This window comes from Homalodisca vitripennis, chromosome 2, assembly GCF_021130785.1.
Source record: "Homalodisca vitripennis isolate AUS2020 chromosome 2, UT_GWSS_2.1, whole genome shotgun sequence".
NCBI lineage: Eukaryota > Metazoa > Arthropoda > Insecta > Hemiptera > Cicadellidae > Homalodisca > Homalodisca vitripennis.
This window is the reverse complement of record NC_060208.1, coordinates 13,697,095-13,721,152: the sequence shown is the minus strand read 5'-3', so window position 1 is coordinate 13,721,152 and position 24,058 is coordinate 13,697,095. Positions and strand designations below refer to the sequence as shown.

At 37.7% G+C, this 24,058-nt stretch overlaps 1 protein-coding gene across 2 annotated transcripts in view; it reads left to right on the top strand.

Annotated features, from left to right (window-relative positions):
* Window positions 1-264: 264 nt before the first annotated feature.
* LOC124353575 (BTB/POZ domain-containing protein 2-like) overlaps window positions 265-24,058 on the top strand; it is a 74,437-nt gene continuing 50,643 nt past the window's right edge. The window contains exon 1 of one of the 2 annotated variants that reach the window (XM_046803475.1): window positions 265-378. The gene's annotated coding sequence lies outside the window, so the exon portion shown is untranslated. Of the gene's footprint in view, window positions 379-16,319; window positions 16,476-24,058 lie in introns of those variants that run through there. The other variant, XM_046803476.1, reaches the window with a different exon arrangement.

Below are 24,058 nucleotides of genomic sequence, written 5' to 3'. Positions count from 1 at the left end.
TGTGGAGCTTTGCTAACGCTCAGCCACTAAACAGCGCTGACAAGTTGGAATGTGTGACACCTGAATCGAGTGAGACGGTTTCCACAACAGAATCTGACCGAACAGATCGATCTGTGGAGCTTTGCTAACGCTCAGCCACTAAACAGCGCTGACAAGTTGGAATGTGTGACACCTGAATCGAGTGAGACGGTTTCCACAACAGAATCTGACCGAACGGATCGATCCGTGGCAGGAGGGAGGGGGTGGGGAGGAGTTTGCGCTGAGTGTCGGCCGCGGCGGTATGGTCTGCTAGCAGCTGGCAGTGGTGGTAGTGCGCGCGCGTGCCTGTGACACAGCAGTCGGTAGAGTCGCAGCGTCTCTGCTACCCCGCTTGGCAAGGTATGGCTGACAACCCCAGTAGTCTAAGTGGAGGAACTTAAAAAACAGAAACACTTAAATAAGCACAAGGAGGAATGTTCACTAATAAATAACTCACCCTGATTTTGACCTTTACATTTAGTCACAAAATTTCATGTATCAAATAATGCCTGACTGGAATGTCGTGATAAAAACACCACGCAGAGCCTAAGAGAACAGATTTATTTCCTAATTACATAATGGTTTGCAAATGTCAAGTACGGTATATCTCAAGGTGATTTGATTTCGTCTACTTTTACATAAAAACACAAACAATGCTTTTACTTCAACTATCAAAACCGTGAATTGCTTGAGATAAAGCGGAACCTGTATTTTACACAATATTAAAATAATTTCTACTTGAAAATGTTTTACTCACTTCAAATTGAACTTGTATATGTATATAGTATCCCAAATCGATTGCAAAAGAAACAGTTATCATATAATTGTGTCCTATACGGGGTTTTCACCAAAAAAAGGTGTTTAATGGGAAAACCACCTCAAAAACGCTTTAAAAAAGTTTCATAAATGTTTATGTACGGATGTGCTAAAAACTGTAGATCTGGAGTTCAACAATCGAGTTTTTCAAATATAAACATACGTAATATTCTACAATTTTAACGTTATTTGTAAGCCAGGCACTTTGATGAAAACAAATCTATTAGTTATCTTTGCTAATTTAAAAGTGTTAAATCTAAGAATTTACTTATTACACAATGAAGAGTATAGTTGTAAAGATACAAGTAAGTTGTTTTCTTATTCACATTGGCAGTATAGTCAGTTATGTTGAAATGAAACGTGAAAAATTCTCTCGCCACAAACCCTAATTTAAAAAAATACTATTATTTTATTTCCAAAATTATAAGGGTGAAACTTGAACATAATTTTGTTCGTATTTGCAATGCAGGCAAATTTCGTGTTTGAAGAAACTTCTAAATGGTAATCACATAGTGTTTTGAAAACCACTTTAATTTGTTTTAATCTAACACATATTGGCATATATTAATCAGCTTTGGGAGGGTTACCACTCGATTACATCTGTCGATTGTCAAAAATCTCAGGAATTTTTTTAAACAACAACCGAGAAATAAGCTTCCCTTTCTCTTGATGTAAGCTAATTTGTGTGATTGGTGGCATTTCTGCGTTCATTAGCAAAGGTATGTCGTATATAGTGCTCATGAGTTTGTATTGTGATTGGTAGTGTTCAATGTACCATTACGAACCTAAAGTTCGCTCAGTTTGTGAGATTGACGGCATTTCTGCGTTCATTAGCAAAGGTATGTCGAATACAGTGCTCATGATTTTGTATTGTGATTGGTAGTGTTCAATGTACCATTACGAACCTAAAGTTCGCTCAGTTTGTGAGATTGACGGCATTTTTGCGTTCAATTAGCAAAGGTATGTCGTATGTAGTGCTCATGAATTTGTATTGTGATTGGTAGTGTTCAATGTACCATTACGAACCTAAAGTTCGCTCAGTTTGTGAGATTGACGGCATTTTTGCGTTCAATAGCAAAGGTATGTCGTATATAGTGCTCATGAATTTGTATTGTGATTGGTAGTGTTCAATGTACCTTACGAACCTAAAGTTCGCTCAGTTTGTGAGATTGACGGCATTTCTGCGTTCATTAGCAAAGGTATGTCGTATATAGTGCTCATGAGTTTGTATTGTGATTGGTAGTGTTCAATGTACCATTACGAACCTAAAGTTCGCTCAGTTTGTGAGATTGACGGCATTTTTGCGTTCATTAGCAAAGGTATGTCGTATATAGTGCTCATGAGCTTGTATTGTGATTGGTAGTGTTCAATGTACCATTACGAACCTAAAGTTCGCTCAGTTTGTGAGATTGGTGGCATTTCTGCGTTCATTAGCAAAGTTATGTCGGATATAGTGCTCATGAGTTTGTATTGTGATTGGTAGTGTTCAATGTACCATTACGAACCTAAAGTTCGCTTAGTTTGTGAGATTGGTGGAATTTCTGCGTTCATTAGCAAAGTTATGTCGGATATAGTGGTCATGAGCTTGTATTGTGATTGGTAGTGTTCAATGTACCATTACGAACCTAAAGCTCGCTTAATTAGTATGTCCTAATGAATATTGTGATTGGTAGTGTTCAGTGTACCATTAAAGTTCGCTTAGTTTCTGAGATTGGTGGCATTTCTGCGTTCATTAGCAAAGTTATGTCGGATATAGTGTTCAATGTACCATTACGAACCTAAAGTTCGCTCAGGTTGTGAAATTGATGGCATTGCGTTAATTGTATGTCGTATATGTTGTGATTGGTAGTGTTCAATGTACCATTACGAACCTAAAGCTCGCTCAGTTGTGAAATTGGTGGTATTTCTGCGTTCAATTAGCAAAGTTATGTCGGATATAGTGGTCAATGAGCTTGTATTGTGATTGGTAGTGTTCAATGTACCATTACGAACCTAAAGTTCGCTCAGTTTCTGTGAGATTGGTGGTATTTCTGCGTTCAATTAGGCAAAGGTATGTCGTATATAGTGCTCATGAGCTTTATATTGTGGTTGGTAGTGTTCAGTGTACCATTACGAACCTAAAGTTCGCTTAGTTTCTGGAATTGGTGGTATTTCTGCGTTCATTAGCAAAGTTATGTCGGATATAGTGGTCATGAGCTTATATTGTGGTTGGTAGTGTTCAGTGTACCATTACGAAATAAAAGTTTGCTCAGTTTGTGAGATTTACGGCATTTCTGCGTTCATTAGCAAAGGTATGTCGTATATAGTGCTCACTAGCTTGTATTGTGTGTGGTAGTGTTCAATGTACCATTACGAACCTAAAGTTCGCTCAGTTTGTGAGATTGGTGGCATTTCTGCGTTCATTAGCAAAGGTATGTCGTATATAGTACTCACTAGCTTGTATTGTGTTTGGTAGTGTTCAATGTACCATTACGAACCTAAAGTTCGCTCTGGTTGTGAGATTGATGGCGTTAATTGGCAAAGGTATGTCGAATACAGTGCTCATGAGCTTGTATTGTGATTGGTAGTTTTCAATGTACCATTACGAACCTAAAGTTCGCTCATGAGCTCGTGTTGAATATCGAGATGAAATCAATCGATAAAGCAGTTTCATTCTAACTGGAAAATTGTCGAAGTCACATCGGGTTGATTCCAAACGAGTGCTCTTGAACTCGCTCTCTGATGTTCGTGAATTACGTTATAGGCCGTCGTATGATAAATTAGAATATTCATGCATGGTTTCATGAAAATTCAACGCAGATTAGATCATACTCACATGTTAGTGCAGATTTCCACACAGGAAATGTTATTAAGATCGCTCTCATTGTACCAATTCTAACCTTCAGAACACATTTTATTGAATTTTTTAAAATTTAAAATAAAACACACACACACACACACACACACACACACATATATATATATATATATATATATATATATATATATATATAAACAACATTTGAATATATAATTAATTAATACGTAATTAGTACGCTTATCGACAAAATCTTGTTGGAGGTAAGTTGGATTATTTGTAATAATTTTTAAGGTCACTTTAGCAAATATCGTAAACATATTTTGAGTCCTTTAAAGTTTGCCTGATTTGCAAATTAACTATTATTAAAGTTGTATATTAATTTGAGAAACGTCATAATGACTAAACACTGTAAGTATTGACTCCTAATAAATAGCAAAAAAGCTGTCATATTTAGTCTACAATTCAACAAAATAAATAACCAATTCAGACCGCCATTTGAGTCTAAATTACGTTTGGGAACTTCTCCAATTGCTCCAATTAGCTTAGATATGAGCCATACTTTATCTCTTTAATATATTCATCTATGGATACAGTATGTTCTATAAAGGCGTTACCGAGTACAAAAAGTACGTTCTTGTCCAACACAACATGAATGTTTGGGATAGGTATGAGCAACACAACAGAGAACGTAGTTGTTTCCTTTATCAATTTAAACACACCAACGCACATCCGTGGATTTGTTTGCATATTTCTGTTATCACCGTTTACCTTAGTGTTGTAGTGGAAACGCCTGTTGAAAGAACTGCCCCTCCACACATACGAGTTTATTGTGGATTCTACCCAACTAAAAAACGTGGTTTTTATCCAATGGAAGGATTTGAAGGAATCGGGATTTTCCCAGATATTTGCCATCGTTCAGTGATACAAAAATATCAGTAACACTACGTTTCGAGATCTGCAATCTGATCTCTTCTTCAGGTAAATAACTAACCTAGCACATAATTACAAACTAGGTTAAAATAGACAAATCATACCAGAGCGTTGTGGCACGCCTAAGTCAGGAATCACAATCACCATGTTGTGTATCAACTCTAAAACATGCACTTAATAAAAAAAACTCAACAAAACACTAATTATTAAAACTGCACTACAGAATACAGGACACAACAGGTGCGCATTCGCCGACCAACCACCGTCACTGAACGATAGGAAATGTCCGGAAATGTCCCCTTCATGAATAATCAATTTAACCATAGTATACATATTTACACTATTATTTCATTACACACTCGCATTCATTCAACTGCGAAATGTGCAATGTCCTTTTAGTGTTTAATTCACAGGATTAGTGCAAAACACTTTTAAGTTCCGTTTAAAATTACAGTGATTTACCTTTCGAGTTAACAGGATAAAGGGGTTATAAACTGAATAAGTGATTTAAGGCCCCAGCCAGGAATTTTCAAAACTATTTTTTTTTAATAAAATTATTTACAATGTGATCTCCTCATTGAATTCTATGATGTCTATACAGGGTGATTCATAAAAGGTGTGCAATATTTCAGGACTTGATACAAGTTATCCTGGTGAATTTGTTGTCAAAGTAATCGTTTCAAAGCTAATACAATTTGAAAAATTTTGAACGGCCGCCATTTTGAAATGCAATGAGATATTTGTTTTATTTTTTTCACTGAAAAGGACCAACACTAGGTTAACATAACTGTTAAGTTTGAATTCTGTATCTTAAGTGATTTTTGAGTAGTAATTTTTTTTCCCAAAAAACACAAACAGACAGACAGACAGTAAACGGTACGTTTCCGGACCCATGTGCAATGGAGTTTTTTTCCTTGTTTTGATGACCTGTATCAAGTCCTGAAATATTGCACACCTTTTATGAATCACCCTGTATATTCTGTTTGTTTTTAATTTATTTCTTGGTGTTGCTAGTCTTTAGATGCTTCAAGTTATTCTTGAATCTCAATTTTTCTAATCTTCCCAAGCCTCACTGTCTACTGTTAGGCGATTAGACATCCAATGAGAGACTTCTGAACGTCTCAAATCTTAAATCTCCAGAAGCCATAATCGATCCTCGGGCACCTAGACAAATTTTGCTTGTTTTCTTGAACCTCTCTGCACTCACAACATTATATATCATTTTAAAAGGTTCCGTTCAAGCCAGAAAATGAGGGGTATGGCCTACACTTAACATCATACGACTAACTCAACATGCGCGTATATCGAGCAATGACTAACAGGTTAAATGATCTCATATTAAACAAAATTTTGATTTTCAATACATCTTAGTGTTACATATTCATAAAATTGATTTATCCATAATTTGAGAGACTTGGACTTCTTTTTATTTAGAATAGACCTTAAATGAACTTATAATGTAGCAAGTTGTACCATGGAATTTAAATATTGATTGCACGAGGAAACATAAAATGCAAAATATCCACATTTCTACGTGATTTTACGCTGATTTAATCTTACAATTGAAGATAGTACTCTACCATATTAGATTTTTTTGATGGACAATTCAAGGATATCCACTTCTTCTTCTTGTTTCTATAATATCCTCAGAATTGATCTCAGTCCGTCTAACGTATCCTTCCAAGAATCAAGTTACGTCCACTGGTTTGTAATCGATTATTCAGTTTCTCTGAAACTCGTAAAATTGTAATATATAATCTGGAGCATAGCACTGTTTAATACTCAGCACCGTAAAGGCTACTCTAATGCGAATCTCGGAGTCTCCGGATATTAAATTTATCCGGTATTTTACCGGTTGTGACTGGATCACGTCGACAGCTATTAGCAACATCGCGTTCTAAGCTTGGCACAGTTAAACGGTTAGCGCCGTAACGCTTGCACTCTACTGCGAAGCTCGGAGTCTCCGGATATTAAATTTATCCGGTATTTCGCCGGTTGTGTCTGGATCACGTCGACAGCTATTAGCAACATCGCGTTCTACGTCTTAGCTTGGCACAGTTAACGCAAATCTCGGAGTCTCCGGATATTAAATTTATCCGGTATTTCGCCGTGTATCACGTCCAGAGCTATTAGCAACATCGCGTTCTAGGCTTGGTACAGTTAAACGGTTAGCGCCGTCGCTTGCACTCTACCGCGAAGCTCGGAGTCTCCGGATATTAAATTTATCCGGTATTTCGCCGGTTGTTGTCTGGATCACGTCCAGAGCTATTAGCAACATCGCGCTCTAGGCTTGGTACAGTTAAAACGGTTAGCGCCGTATCGCTTGCACTCTACCGCGAATCTCGGAGTCTCCGGATATTAAATTTATCCGGTATTTCGCCGGTTGTGTCTGGATCACGTCGACAGCCATTAGCAACATCGCGTTCTAGGCTTGGTACAGTTAAACGGTTAGCGCCGTATCGCTTTGCACTCTACCGCGAAGCTCGGAGTCTCCGGATATTGAAGGCAAGCCCTTTATCCGGTATTTCGCCGGTTGTGTCTGGATCACGTCGACAGCTATATTAGCAACATCGCGTTCTAGGCTTGGTACAGTTAAACGGTTAGCGCCGTATCGCTTTCACTCTACAGTGCGAAGCTCGGAGTCTCCGGATATTAAATTTATCCGGTATTTTTGTGTCTGGATCACGTCGACAGCTATTAGCAACATTTTAAAAAATAGCGTTTTGTTTGACGGCTTTCAATCTTGAGTTGTAAAAAGATCGGTTAGCGCCGTATCTCTTGCACTCTACTGCGAAGCTCAGACTCTCCGGATATTAAATTTATCCGGTATTTCGCCGGTTGTGTCTGGATCACGTCGACAGCTATTAGCAACATCGCGTTCTAGGCTTGGTACAGTTAAACGGTTAGCGCCGTATCGCTTGCACTCTACTGCGAAGCTCAGACTCTCCGGATATTAAATTTATCCGGTATTTCGCCGGTTGTGTCTGGATCACGTCGACAGCTATTAGCAACATCACGTTCTAAGCTTGGCACAGTTTAACGTTTTAGCGCCGTAACGCTTGCACTCTACTGCGAATTTCGGAGACTCTCCGGATATTAAATTTATCCGGTATTTCGCCGGTGTTGTCTGGATCACGTCGAGAGCTATTAGCAACATCGCGCTCTAGGCTTGGTACAGTTTAAACGGTTAGCGCCGTAACGCTTGCACTCTACTGCGAAGCTCAGGACTCTCCGGATGTTAAATTTATCCGGTATTTCGCCGGTTGTGTCTGGATCACGTCGACAGCTATTAGCAACATCGCGTTCTAGGCTTGGCACAGTTAAACGGTTAGCGCCGTAACGCTTGCACTCTACTGCGAATCTCGGACTCTCCGTATATTAAATTTATCCGGTATTTCGCCGGTTGTGTCTGGATCACGTCCAGAGCTATTAGCAACATCGCGTTCTAGGCTTGGCACAGTTTAAACGGTTAGCGCCGTAACGCTTGCACTCTACTGCGAAGCTCAGACTCTCCGGATATTAAATTTATCCGGTATTTCGCCGGTTGTGTCTGGATCACGCCGACTGCTGTCAGGGAACGAGGATAGCGATGTTATTATATCAGCTACCGGAGATAGCGATATTTGCTTTTCAATGTCTGATAAAGAAAACAAGGCATAATATTGAAACCCTTCATGTGTTTGTTTTTGATAACGACAAAAGCCAGCGAAGAACTTCATGTGCTTTATATGAAATAAAACTGTGGTGAACATTATTGCATTACTTACAATACACACTGTAAAAATCAAAAAAGTTTCTATTTATTACTATATTTGCTTAAATAAATTATTTCCTACCGTTCTTCATTTTAACTTTTCTTTTACTTACGAATATTGTTAATCTTGAATCAATAATATGTACGGAAAATAGCAAACATATTTTGGATCATAATCAGTATTGCACAATCCAGAAATTTGTACTAACTACTAACGTTGTATTGATCGTAGATTTATTTCCGAATATTGTTAATCTTACATCAAAAATATATACAGAAAATATTAAATATATTTTGGATCATACTTAATATGCCTCGATCAAGAAACTAGACTTTCCTAACTGTTAACCAATAATTTAAACCATTTTGTATGGAATTGAAAGAAACCCATCAAAGTCGACAAGGAAACAAAAAATACTTGACTTCCAGACAAGGCAATCCAGATAAATCTGTTAGACAATGTGAGATGAAAAATTTAATGGTTGGTATCAGCAGAAAACATGTTTTAGAGGTTAGAAGCAGTATATATTTCACTTTCCCCCGGCTTTCCTGTGGATAAGAAAGTAGCTCGTTTTCTCGTTGGATTTTATTTACCAATTTTAAATTTAATATTTGAATTATTCTTCATTTCATAATAGACTGTACTATTACTCAATATTATCTGTTAAAACTCTATGAGCAGGGCGTGTATTATTCTGAACTAAAACTTTACAATACATTTCCAGAATCTTTAAGAAATGAATATTCAATTCAAAAATTTAATAATTCCTTAAAATGCTACCTCATGAACCGGGCATATTACTCTGTTGAAGATTACTTAAATACTTAATTTACCTATTTATATTTCTTATTTAACTTAAATAAGTTTTTAAACAAAGGTGTAATTTTTACTTTTGATTTCTCATTCTTTTTATTTGTTGTTTTTTCACTGTGACAATTCACACGTTTCTTTCAGCTCTGCTAAAGAATTTAAACACGATGTGAAACTTTTATTGAATAAATGAATGAATGGATATTGGCGGGCAACCAGCTTACAATTATACGAAAATAAATATGCGAATGAAAAAAACAGTGGTTTTGTTATGAATAAACTTTGAACAGTGGTTAAATACGAAATATAATTGGAAAAGATGAATCAAGTTCTTTAGAGTTGGATTGAAACGAAAACCTATGCGCACTGCGAGGGTTGGACACGTGTATTTTATGTTCGTGTGTTTGACCGCCGGTGGTACTTGTTTTATCGATAAAGCGAGGGAACTGAAATTGACTTCACTCCAACCCCTGTACACTTACAGGAGGTGGTACAGATTGATCCAACTTGGGCGATGACTGTACCAATATCATAGAAACTATCGGAGCAGTGAGACGCATCAGCGCACGCTGTACTTATGTCAGGGTTCTTTCCGGTGTTTTCCAAGCTTGATTTGTACGAGTATTTGTACCTTTAGTTCCACGTGTCGGTTTACAATTTTATAGGAGGTGAAATGTCATCTCGTATTTCCACAAATTAAAATTACAAAAATGTAACATTAACGATGCTATCGCATACTTATAACAAATTCTGCAGCTAAAACATACATGTTTATGTTTTTATGGTGGAATTGATACAAACTACCATTAGCTTAAATTTTAATTTTTTCAATTTAATTAGCTACCATGTATTAATAAATCACGCTTGTGAATTCATGTTCGTATTAGGTATTTATACATTTCCATATTACGTAGTCGTGTGTGTGTGTGTGTGTGTGTGTGTGTGTGTGTGTGTGTGTGTGTGTGTGTGTGTGTGTGTGTGTGTGTGTGTGTGTGTTGTAAAATTTGACTTTATAAATACTGAGAATTAACAAACCGCTTCTATTTATTGTAGAAATAACAAACACTATGATTCTCAACACTATAAAATAACAATATGTCAAATACTTTATTGTATTTGTAATACTTACAGTTTTATTACAGTAAATTTTTGAAAGAAACTCCGTAAGCAGTCTTACCAATCCTGGACATATTATAAATAAGTGTTGCTAGTCTCCTTTATTCCATAATTACTGTATTAAATAAATAAATATCTTTATTCTCCTCATGAAGTCGTACTTTACAAAAAACACATACAGTTTACATATTGTTGTATACTGTATGTATACTAACTCCATCGATGTTAACGCAACCCTCAGTGTGCATGTGTCAATTTACACTCTTTTGCACATACGTAATTCTTACACTCACTCCTGCATAATACGTGATCAATAACTGATAATCAATTATCGCAGCAATTAGCTCAAGTACAGTTTCGGTTACTTGTACAATATTATGCTGGATTATTCAGAAAGCACGCATGGTTGAGAGATGCTGAAAAAGATTAAAGCTCGATTATAATAGTAATTTTGACCTCAGCACGTGATTTTTCAACACACGCAGACCATCATTGCACTTCTAACATTTAACAATGTATTTCGTTGTCATAAATAACGAAAAAAACAGGTTGTATTTAATAAAAGCCATTTAAAAAGTTCCAACGGTTTTTGTTCGTATATTAAAACGCCATGTAACTTAAACACAGTAGAAAAAAATAGCACGCAAGTTTCTAATGCTTTCTCCGAGAAGTATTAGATTATAGGTTTGGTTTCACCTCCCAAATCAAATTCTAAATATGTTTATATATTGTACGTACATATATGTTTTATATTTCTACATTTATTGCTATTATTACCATGCTTTACATATATGCCTTTAGGAAAAGTTTATTTTTATAAGATAAGAAAACGCTTGAAAAGTTTAATCACAGAATTGGAAGATAAATTATAGTATATTTAGGAACGTTTGGTGCTTACGTTCTGCACCGGAAATGATCTGTGCTGAAACTGCTCATCGGTCTTCATTGCTTAAGACAGTTTCGGGTGACTCAAGCACTCATCTCGGGCGAGAAGCCGTACAGAACCGCACCCTGGTCTCGGGTGATAAGTGGGGATCAGCCCAGACAGGCAGACATACCACCTGTTATTGATTAGAGGCCTACAAGTGAGTGAATCACGCTACCTTACATTGTACATCACCTCACTGACTCACTGAGTCACTGTTGGATAAAGTCAACCCTCTGAGGGAAGGGGTCAAATACCCTCACGTGCAACCACGATACACGGACGTGGCGGTACTCTCTACTCGCAAGCTGTACATCCCATGCACACGCACACGCTACTGTGTCTTACCAACGGTTCTAAATGTAGCAAATTGAAACAAAAACAAACTTCTATTTTCAGTAAATACATTCAATCATAATTGCACTCATGACTTTTGGCGTACTAGGTGGCTGAAGTCAAGTCATTATGCCTACGCATTTGTCACGCGGATCTCACGAAGGTGATCGCTATAGGCTTATGGAGTCGTGAGATATGGAGCAATGTGTTAATTCATCGTAACCTGTACCGAATTGGCATTGACTATCCAGAAATCGCTATAAGCTTAGAGAGTCGTAATAAAAGCAGCAATGTGTTCATTCATCGTGACCTGTACCATATTTCGTGATATGGAACCCCTTACGCTAGGGTTGAAATCCACCACCGCCACCCCACTCTGCCTCACGCAGAGCTCCTTCTTTAGGCGTTAATTAGGGATGTCTCCTTGTTCATTGGATGTTGTACGAGCTAGAATTGTCGGTGAGGTAGGGCAGATACCACCACCTTTGCTGTCCACAGTTTGGAAGTGATTCAGCGCTCAAAATGTTCGTAGTTCTCAGGTTATTGCTGCCCCCAACAATATAGCAGCTGTCTGGCGGAAGAGGATTGTAAGAAGTGATACTCAGCAGCCCAACACCATTCACTGTCCGGGCCTGCAAACGCCCAACACTGCCCAGGTCTGCAAACATCCCTCAGTGACCGAGTCTGCAAACATCCCATCACTGTCTGGGTCTGCAAGCATCCCTCAGTGACCGAGTCTGCAAACACCCATAATTGTCTGGATCTGCAAACACCCTTCACTGACAGTGTCTGCAAACATCCCTCAGTGACCGAGTCTGCAAACACCCATAATTGTCCGGATCTGCAAACACCCTTCACTGCCCAGGTCTGCAAACATCCCTCAGTGACCGAGTCTGCAAACATCCCATCACTGTCTGGGTCTGCAAGCATCCCTCATTGACCGAGTCTGCAAACACCCATAATTGTCCGGATCTGCAAACACCCCTTCACTGACAGTGTCTGCAAACATCCCTCAGTGACCGAGTCTGCAAACACCCATAATTGTCCGGATCTGCAAACACCCTTCACTGACAGTGTCTGCAAACATCCATCACTGTCAGGGTCTGCAAAAATCCCTCAGTGTCCGAGTCTGCAAACAACCATAATTGTCCGGATCTGCAAACACCCTTCACTGACAGTGTCTGCAAACGCCCATCACTGTCCGGGTCTGCAAACACCCACAATTGTCCTGGTCTGCAAACACCCATCACTGTCCGGGTCTGCAAACACCCACAATTGTCCTGGTCTGCAAACGCCCATCACTGCCCAGGTCTGCAAACATCCCTCAGTGACCGAGTCTGCAAACACCCATAATTGTCCGGATCTGCAAACACCCTTCACTGACAGTGTCTGCAAACGCCCAACACTGTCAGGTCTGCAAAAATCCCTCAGTGTCCGGGTCTGCAAACAACCATAATTGTCCGGGTCTGCAAACTCACTGCCCAGTGTCTGCAAACACCCTCACTTGACCGGGTCTGCAAACACCCACAATTGTCCTGGTCTGCAAACACCATCACTGTCCGGGTCTGCAAACGCCTGGTCTGCAAACACCCATCACTGCCCAGGTCTGCAAACATCCCTCAGTGACCGAGTCTGCAAACACCCATAACTGTCCGGATCTGCAAACACCCTTCACTGACAGTGTCTGCAAACATCCATCACTGTCAGGGTCTGCAAACATCCCTCAGTGTCCGGGTCTGCAAACAACCCGGATCTGCCACCCTTCACTGACAGTGTCTGCAAACACCCATCACTGTCCGGGTCCTGCAAACACCCACAATTGTCCGGGTCTGCAAACATCCCTCAGTGTCCGGGTCTGCAAACAACCATCACTGTCCGGGTCTGCAAACACCCATCACTGTCCGTGGTCTGCAAACAGCCCATCACTGTCCGGGTCTGCAAACATCCCTCAATGTCCGGGTCTGCAAACACCCATAACTGTCCGGATCTGCAAACACCAGTCAGTTGGCACATCTGGATTGCCCTACCCACTAGAGGGCACTGCGATCAGTAGTACCCGACAAGCTGGTGTCACCGCTGGACGCTTACATCACAGAGATGTGAACATAGGTGTTGGCACATCTGTCCCACCCCAGCCACTAGAGAGAGGGTTCTGCGACCACACGTTGAGCATTACTATCCATTCAGTCTGCCTTATATTTCACAACTGTATTTCTCGAAAATCTTAATTTGTAGCAGTGTTTAACTGTCTAATTTTTTACCTTTAGAACTAATGTTAGCGGGTCTAATATGTTTACTTTCCTTTAAAAGTAATATAGGCTGTCAGTATTTGATATTTGTATTGTCACTGAGACAAAAATTATTTAATTCAATGTTGTTCTGACAACATAGAGATACTGATAAAAGCAATAAGAATTATTTAATAGCGTTGTAGTTCTTTCTTGTATAAAATAAATTATTATTTTTACTTCTTTAAATTAGTAGTATGGTTTTTACTAATATTTTAGATAGGAAAATCAGACAAATCTGGTCTTCTTGGAAGAACCACCAGTACGAGATATACAGGTCAGATAGCAGTGTTATGTCTTCTTATCAATCATTTATCCCTTTGGTTGTCTCAAAGTTCTGAGTCTCATATCTCGTCTTCTGGGAGGAACCACCAGTACGAGATATACAGGTCAGATAACAGTGTTATGTCTTTTTATCAATCATTTATCCCTTTGGTTGTCTCAAAGTTCTGAGTCTCATTTCTCGTCTTCTGGGAAGAATCACCAGTACGAGATATACAGGTCAGATAGTGGTGTTGTTTCTTCCTATCAATCCTTTATCTCCTTTGGTCGTCTCAAAGTTCTGAGTCTCAAATCTCGGCTGCTTGGAAGAATTACCAGTATGAGATGTACAGGTCAGGTAGTAGTATTATGTCTCCTATCAATCCATGCTTTCTCTTATTACAAAAACAAAGTGATTTTTGTAATAATGGTGGTGTAACATTAAATACGGACGAATGCTTTTGTGATGTCAAAAATTAACAGTGAAAGAGATATCTAACGATTAAAATTAGTTCTACGACCAGAAGTGTCGCTTGAATAGAATAATATGTAAAGCACAGGTCTGCGAGTGTGACAATGGCAGTGTTTAGTCTAAGCCAGACCTGACCTAGGATAACTCTCCACTACATTGTCTGAACACGTAGGCCGTCCAATGTCTGGAAAAATGTCATAGAACGTGACTTGGCCAAAGTTATAATAAACATCGAGATTTCATGCGAATTCAAGATAATTTTATTGCCCTTGAGAATCGATCAGTTTACTGGTTTACAACCAATCGCCAGAAACTCGTTTGTTTGCCTACGATTTTATACTATAAAAAACTAAGTGTATCGAGTTACAAGCTGGAAATTTTCGACTGATATCTTTATTTACCAAAAGTTTTATCCATTACTTTTCATGACTAGCACCAAAAGAAGGAGGCATTTAGGCGAATCACAGTGATCCATGGAAAGTTATTTATTTACCATTCCTAGATACATGTCTAACTGAGCAGAATCTTATTTCCATTACAGGTGTTGTCACAGCTTCCAAGCCAGACTTATGAAATGCAATCATTAGTTAATGAAACAAACGAGCGCGATAAAATAAAAAAAATACAACAAAGGTCTTTCTTTATTAAAATACTCAGTGAAGGTTATAATTAGTCCGCACGTAGTTCGTAATTTTGGGCAAACTAGTCTACCGTATAAGTGAGATGTATTAAAGTCAGTAAATGTACTAGGCAGGACTTGGTATTCCTGAACACTCTTTGGAACATCGTAGTTTTTCACATCAATTGCACATAAATTTTTTTGAAATTTTGCTTTGCAACTAACGTTGAAAACAACGGTGTACTCATATTGAAAACATTTATGACGAATCTTGTGTTTTGTGCTCAAACACAGTTTTATATAATCAACTTACTGGAGTATAAATCCAATTTTATGGATAGTATGCGTCTAGTCCTGTATTTTAAGTTTATTTTTGACGATGGAAGGATTTTGTGAAGGAAACAGAATTTTCCGGACATTTGCCATCGTTGTGATACAAAAAATCAGTAACACTACTCTTCGAGATATGCAATCTGATCTCTTCTTCAGGTAAATAACTAACCTAAGACATAATTACAAACTAGATTAAAATAAACAAATCATACCAGAGCGTTGTGACACGCATAAGTCAGGAATCACAACCGCCATGTAAATGACCATGCATTCAGTCGTAGGTGGTTGGTCGGCGAATGCAGACCTATTGTGACCTGTATTCTGTAGTTCAGTTTCAATAGTTAATGTTGTGTTTAGTGTTTAATTAAGTGCAAGAGTCAGTGAAGTTGACACATCATGGTGGTTGTGAATCCTGACATAGGCGTCTCACAACGCTCCGGTATGATTTGTTTATTTTAACCTAGTTCGTAATTATGTGGTAGGTTAGTGTTATTTACCTGAAGAAGAGATCAGATTGCAGATCTCGAAACGTAGAGTTACGGATTTTGTGTATCACTGAACGATGTCCGGAAAAATCCTGTTTCCTTATGCGTCTAGTTTTCATAACGAGCAGTTATTAATTAATAGTGGGTTGGGACCTATGATGTTTAATGAGGAGAAAACCACACAATCAGTGTTGCACCATGGACTGACGGATGTTTCAATGTCGAGTATTTATGCGGCTGACTGCCTCTCAGGCCACATCGCCGCCACCGCTCTCCAAGATCGCCAATGATTCAGCTTCGCTATTTCTGACCGGGCGCTGTTCCAACACCGGCCCGCTCATGAACTGCGGGTGCATTCCGCGATTCCTCGGTCGACATATCTCACCAGAGTGTTTACTTTAGACTATATCTGTTTTGGAGGTGCGAAACTGTCCAGTCTTGCGGCAACACTAGCTTGGAGCAGCAGCGGCAAACTGCGAGCGCGTTATCGCGCTTTGTCTTTGGAGACCAGGTATTCTGCAGATTTGTGTTGTGTATAATAATTATTATTTTATTGCATTATGACAATAAAACATTGCATTGCAAAAGTCAGTTTTATATCAAAACTACCCTAGATGTACACATTCATGTATACTTACAATAGACACACAAACTTCTTGCTCATTCGCCCTAACATTCATGCAACTTGAGACTCGGGGTTTTAACTAAATATTTTTTTTTTAATTTTGATTCTCCCAGTGGCCAACCATGAACTCTTCGACATAATAAAACGCATGACGCCACTAGGCGCTTTAACATTACAAAACCTTCAGAGAGCTGATTAAGAAATGTGACTCCAGCCTGTAACGGCAAGCGTTCGAAAGCCACCGTCCTGTGTTTTGGAGCATGGTAGCTCTCCCTGCCTCTAATTTCATAGGAGTGAAAGTCACTTACCCTTTATAAGAACACATTTGGATCGACAATACAGGGCAACCTCCAATATATAGAGGCAGGGCAGAGTGAGTAATTCAAGTTTCTTGAAAGCATCCGTTCACAACTCTTTGATGTTTAATTGAGAAATTATTCTGTCAGTTTTATTAGTCTAAATAACTGTGTTTGGGGCACAGCTGGCCCAAAGTTTTAATCCATATGTCAAGTATGGATAAATCAGGCCAAACTAAGCCATCCTTAAGACTTTTTGTGAAGAATACTGGCAAGTTTACGCAGAGCATAGATGCCTGAAGTAACACGAGCACAGAATGATATAATCAACATGATTGTTCCAGGTTAGACCTTTGTCGGGGTACATCTCTAGGAACTTGGGTGGAGTCAGTATTCTCTAAGAGCTCATAAAAAAAAATAAAAAAAAACTGCCGGTTGGCTTCCATCTACATTTTATTGGAGACAAAAGTTGACGACATTAGATTTTGTACTATTTGTTCTTAAATTGATCTCAGAAAAATGTTGAATGCAGCAGTTGACAGCAATGAAGGATCCGATTTCTTCTAAGACTTTCTTTAGAAGTTGATTTTCACAATTATCTTTCCATTGTGGATCGATGAATGTATTCTATCTAAATATAGAAGAAAAAGAACCGGCCCAAGAATGGATCCTTTTGGGACTCCATGTTCCAGTTTATTTTTCCCCAACGTGACATTCTAGATCTGCACACACTGGTATCTGTCTCTGGGTTAGGACGAGATCCATTTATGAAGAAAACCTCAAATAAAATAATTTGAGGTTTGAGGTATAACATGATAAATTAATTGTAAGTTAGATATAAATATTAACTCTGTTAACTACAATCCACTGGAACTACAGTATCCTGTAGGTTCATGTGAGCTTGACTATTGGTTTGTTTCTATAATATAACAAGGGAAGTGTATCCTGCTCTGTCACGTATCACATATACTATCCTTCTGGAAGTCATGAAGCCTTGTTAAGTTTGATATGTCAACAATGGTGGAATTTGTTACTTAGATTTTAGTATGATGGAGTCATGATTGGTACCTCCACCATGCAACCCTGCAGATATCCTTAGGTTGTCCTTGGTCACTTTGTTCTAATAACAAGTGAAATTTTATTCGCCTCGAAGAACGTGCTTGTTATGTCGGTGACTGGTGATCGGATAGCTATCCATAACTGGACTCCAGGTATTCGCTGGACAGTATATAGCTGGAACTCGCCTGGAATTGCTGACTGGAGAAGAGTCAGATACGGAACTCGGATTAATAACTCGCACTGCTTCCGCACAAAAGCTCTTACGAAGAGATGGCTGTGAGTGTATCAGGTAACTTCGGAGAATTGTATGAAACTGAAGACAAATACCTCTCCGAACTCTCGTTCCTGAACAGAAATACCCGCGGTTGACCCGGGTAGAGATTCAAAAACCGCGCCCCTGTGGTGTACTGATACTACTTTGCATTTGTCGAATATTCTGTACACAGTATGCGATATTTTATAAAATATAATCGGTGAACATTCATGTAACTATGATTAACTACATAATGGTTTTGAAGGAAACAGAATTTTCAGCACATTAGTCATCGTTCAGTGTTACAATACAATCAATAACACTACGTTTCGAGATCTGCAACCTGATCTATTCTTCAGGTAAATGACTAAACTAATGCATGACAGCAACTTAGGTTAAAGTAAACAAAACATACCAGAGCGTTGGGTCACGCATAAGTTAGGAACCACAACTGCCATGCTGTGTCTATTCCATGTACATTAACTCTAAAACATGCACTTTATAAAAACTAAACACTAATTATTAAAACTGAACTACAGGATACAGGTCACAATAGGTCTGCACTCTCCGTACTAACAAACAGAACCCCAACCAAACTGTGAGTATTGGTTTCAATGTTACAGGAAATGTCTACGATATTCGATTATTTTTATATAATAATATATATTAATATTATTTTTTATATATATTTAATTGTTATATATTATATATTATTATAATATAATAATAATATTATTATTATAATATTATATATATTATTATAAAGTAATAAATATAATAATATTATATATAAAATATTAATATATATTTTATATATATAATATTTCTTGTTTATTACTTTACATTTGTAGTTTATCGTAGCCGCCTTTGTAATTTTGTGACACTTGCCTTATTTCTTCACTTTATATGAGATTTAAAATCGCCTCTTTCTTATTTCCGTGTTCTAGACTCAGATTTAACCAAGAAATCACTGATTCGATCTCAGGCTACAAAACATATATCAGTGTAAAACAATTTCAGAAAGCAGAATCCGCAGTTTACCTAAAATACAATAAAGTTAGAAAGAAAATTTGGCTTTGAACTTTAAGGCGTAAAGTAATAAATAGTTTAGTTACTTCTTACTTACCGCAGTTCACGATTATTACTATTTTAGACTTCTAACCATACATCCAATGTACGTTACTATCAACAATGATACTGATATATATGTTTTACATGATACAAATATATTTTGTCTCCGCAATAAATAATTGACTATTGACTATGTTCTCTCAGAAAGAACCAGATAAGTGCTATAACATTCCTAACATTAAAATTTTAAATACAAGTAAAAATAAACAATATGGAAATTCTTTTAACAACCTTAAATTTCATTTGTCAAGTTATTTAAGAGGTTTCATCCAAAAAGTGTATAAATTTTTGAGCCCATGCAACCGCTGTCCTTGAAAATAGAAAAATAAAATATCTTGCCCATTTTAGAAGAGTTATTTATTTGTGTCTGAAAAAATAAGAATTTGCCTGAAAACACGTTTTAGATGTTTGATACTAGTCAATATTATTTTATTATACCCTGGGCACACTGGAAGTATAACTGTAACTTTGTAGATACATAGGCTCAGCAAGGATTATGTAATCCTTCTCAAAAAATTTGTTACAATCTGAAACACACTCACACACACTCGAGTGTGAATGAAACTGGTCTGACTGGAAGCCATGCAGTGTTGTCGTGATGCAAGACACAGACGGTCTTGTACCCCACAGTGGCCTGACGACTGTTTATCCTTGTTCTCCTGGGAGCCCCAGATTCCCAGAAGTCAGGAGTGCTGAGGCGGCGGAACCCTGCGAGTTACCATCAGCATTTACCACTTCTCTTCAATGAGATTCCCACAGTCCCCCGTTCTGGCCTTGAAAAATTGTTTTTCCGATTAAGGCTTCACCTACATTACGCTTTCGTAGATGAGTTGCAGAACTTTTGTTTCGGCTCAAGGTCAATTTCAAGAACCCCAAAAGTATAGTGATTCAGAGTAGTCAGATTGGACCGAGTCATGGATAAATAAATAATGCTTTTTCTGAAATAGATCACTTAAGAAGCGTCAAAAGCTCAAACCAACTTGCGCCTGTGTTGGCTGCTCTTATCTCTGCCGACTTCTGCTCAGATCTCTGTATCCGACCGGGAGAGCGCTAGATGCGGGCGCCCAAGGTCTAGTTGAGGGCCGAGGCTGTCCCACATGGGGCCCGCGGCTAGTCCTTGCCCTTCGTCCATTAATTTGTCCCTTTGCAATTACACCAATTGTCGAGAGGGGTAGCAGTTAGACGGGTTCGCTAAATTAAATGATTAACACACGTTGTTCACCATCTTGGCTGACAGTGTTAAAATATCACTGGTTGAATTAGATTTTGCTATTTAACTTTTAATATTGGCTTTTGATCCTCGAAATATACACTTGGATTCGTTTAAAGAGACTTACCACTGCATTAGGTATAGAGGTTAATAGGATTTCGGACATTCGCCATCGTTTTGAGTGAACATCTTGTTTATTCAAACAGTAAAAATTACTTTCTCAATCAGTCTCAAGAAATATTTACTTTTAAGTTAAATTTTTAATTTCTCCGCATTTGTTTGTTTTTAGCAGTTTTTTAAACTGCACTAAAATCTTTTAGTGGTCGATATAAGTTTGATAATTTTTAACAAATATTGGAAATTTTATAGATTTGAACATTGGGAGTGCCGATGGCCGTTGGACTTTGGGTCTGAGTTAGAGATAGCGCAGGTTCAAATCCTGTCTGTGACCGTTGCACTTTTTATCAGTACCATCGACCTTGTACTGTATCGACTCTCCCCCTTATTCTGTTTGATAAGATCCTCGCACAGGCCAGTTGCCCATGAGGACGGACAGAATAAGGCTTAAAAGGGGATCGGTCTCTCCTTTAATAAAAAAAAGGTAAGGAGTTTAAAGTTAAAAAAAGTGTATCAATTTTTTTTTATTAGGTGTTTATTTAAAAACTACATGGCTCATTAGCGCTATTTTAACAACACCGAAGTAAAACAAGTTAATGAACATTTCTTACCTCTCCACCAGTTATCCTAGTAGTATTATGATTGATTTTTTTGTTTTTTTTTGACACTATACACTATACAGTCTTTTCTGTTCAACATAAATCACTCATTCTCTTACGTGATAACGTGTTACATAAACCTCGGCTAAGTGAGGAACTTTTTTTCAAGGGTTTAACAGAAAATAAAGGCGTCTGCACATACTCACACTTCTGTGGTTACGTTTAATTCAAAGATAAACTATATTAAATCGATATCTTTCAGTTCAAGCTTTACAGTTTTATGTTATGTATGCGCGTTTTAAAATATAAAAACAGGTTTACATTAAAATTAAAAGGTACTTTGGGATTATACCGACCACACCAGTATGAAGAACACAAAAATAGAAATTTATAGAAACAAACATGATAGAACGAAAAAAACAACTCTTCAATTACAAAATTACAAAACTTACAAGCATTTCCAGGTATTGTGATCGGTATTGTTGTCGCTGTTATCTTATCTTTCTCGAGAATCCTGATTACGGCAGGCCGCGCGGCATCACGTGATTTGCACGGTACATAATTGCCTTTCCATTACAATTCAATTTATATTTCTGATTAGCCCCTCTAGAATTTGATATTTTACTGATAGGTACTATCTCGAGGGATGTTTTTCTTTCGTCGACATCAGCGCGGGGCAGCACCGAAGGTGCTGCCAAAGCCCGCGCTGATGGCCGGAGGCACTCGCATTTTGGGTGGCGGAATGTGATCAAGAATAAAAACAAGTTTTTAGTGTTTTTTTAATAAAGAGTTTAGTTTGGTAAATGTTTGTTTTTGTTGAATTTTTGTGTTTGGAGAAATGTAGAGGTAAAACACGGAAGTACAACAAAGCGATGCACCAGCTGAACGGGCGGCGAGACTCTGCAATCACGTTATCTACTAGACGCTCGACTTTGACCTCTGTCTGAGGATGGGGAGGGGTTTGCGATAAGACAATTCCTGTTTTATATTGACGAAATATTGTTCTACGCTAATCTAGTAATCAGTAGAAACGAAATGTGAAATAACGATTCATGTCTGGGTGTGTGGTCGGTATAATCCCAAAGTACCAATTAAAATAAAGAACCATTTCACCAGTTCACTTTATTTTTGACAATTTCTCGGCTCTCAAAATCTAAATTAATTTTGCTAACTGTTCCCAATAATTAGAGAGGTGAAATAGTATAAATAAAAACACCAGCATATGACGTATTCAAATTCTCAGCATTGCATTTGTTACATAATCTTGTTTATGTTTACAGTTGTATGGGATGTAAACCATGTGTTTATGTTTTTTGAATTTTTAATTAACTTGGCATGAAAGTTTTCCTGGCCTCAGGTTAATAAATAGTATAAAAAGCTAGACAACTAGAATAAGTACGTTACGCATACCAATGTTATATGACGGGTTACAACCAGGAACCACAAACTTTGCAAACCGACAGGATACATGTGCACTGCAAAGTGTGTTAATATTCATCCCCTTCACAAAAATTTCTATTGTAGAATTATTATTAGATTTTTATTCTTCATAAAACATTTGTATTTGCTAGTCAACCTTGTAAATCGCTGGAAGAATGAACGCTATAAAATTATTGCGTATGTTCGTTAAAGATACATTTCTCTGTCGAGATTTATTAGTTTCATCATAATTTTTATACTTCACGCCAAGGTAATTGGGACTCTTCTTAACTTCAAACAACCAGAGATTAGAAATCATAAAACTCATTAGTGGGGGCGTTATCTGAGGAGGAACTGGCTTTACTATCAGGGCAATAATAATACAGTATATCGCTACGAACACCATACAATAACAATAATAAGCTCTAATAATAACAATTCTTTGTGTCACTCGCGGTTCCCTTTAGACCATTAGTTATAATTTAGATAACTGTCACATAACTAACAGGTGGTAATAACGAACAATGATAAGTGACTGTGACCTTCACGAATGACAAGGTCACGCTGATAACGTTGTCCGTCAAAACTGGTAACGCGCTGATTGTCTTAGACACTTTTGTGATACAAGTGAAAAGTAAAAACTTATATATTTCTATGTTTCGCAGCGCAATTTCAATTACATGCAGGTTGATTACATTCAGTTTCCTTCGATCCTAAAATAAAAGCAAGCTCTTGTCAATTGGGCTCTATAAGTGCTTGTGGCAAAGCAGAGCATCAATCTCTTCTCCAAATATTTAAATATTACTGAATTTCTTTAAGGCTTTAAAATATAGTTTTAATATTACATGTATTGCATAACGTTGAATAAAGATACCAGTTAATGTGTATGTTGAGCGCTTTTGTTGTATTTCCCATAACTCATCGTAAAAGGGTTAAGCGTTACTAATGAACTTGGTGATGGTCTAAGTTAGCGAAATATAATATCAACTGGCAGGTAACTGTAAAATTTGTTTTGAACACAACTTTCTTGATTTTCGCAAACGTTAACCGTAGAGAATTTTTATGCCATTGTTAAAACAAACTACGTACTATGAGTTAATATCATTGTTTGGTTGTTTAATAATTCGGTAATTTCAGTTGCTGTTTGCACCAACAATAAACGAAACCATACAAAATTTATAATGATATAACCTTATTTTATTTAATCCTGTTTAAAATGATTATGTGCCATGCTAAAGAACGTAAAACGTTATAGAAGAAGTCAGTGATTCATCGAAGCTGAGTCTTATTTTGTTACGGTTGGTATAAAATACAAGATTATTCGGATGTTACCAAAGTTTGGGCAAACTACTTTTAATATACAACTCTAAAATACTTAAGAGCTT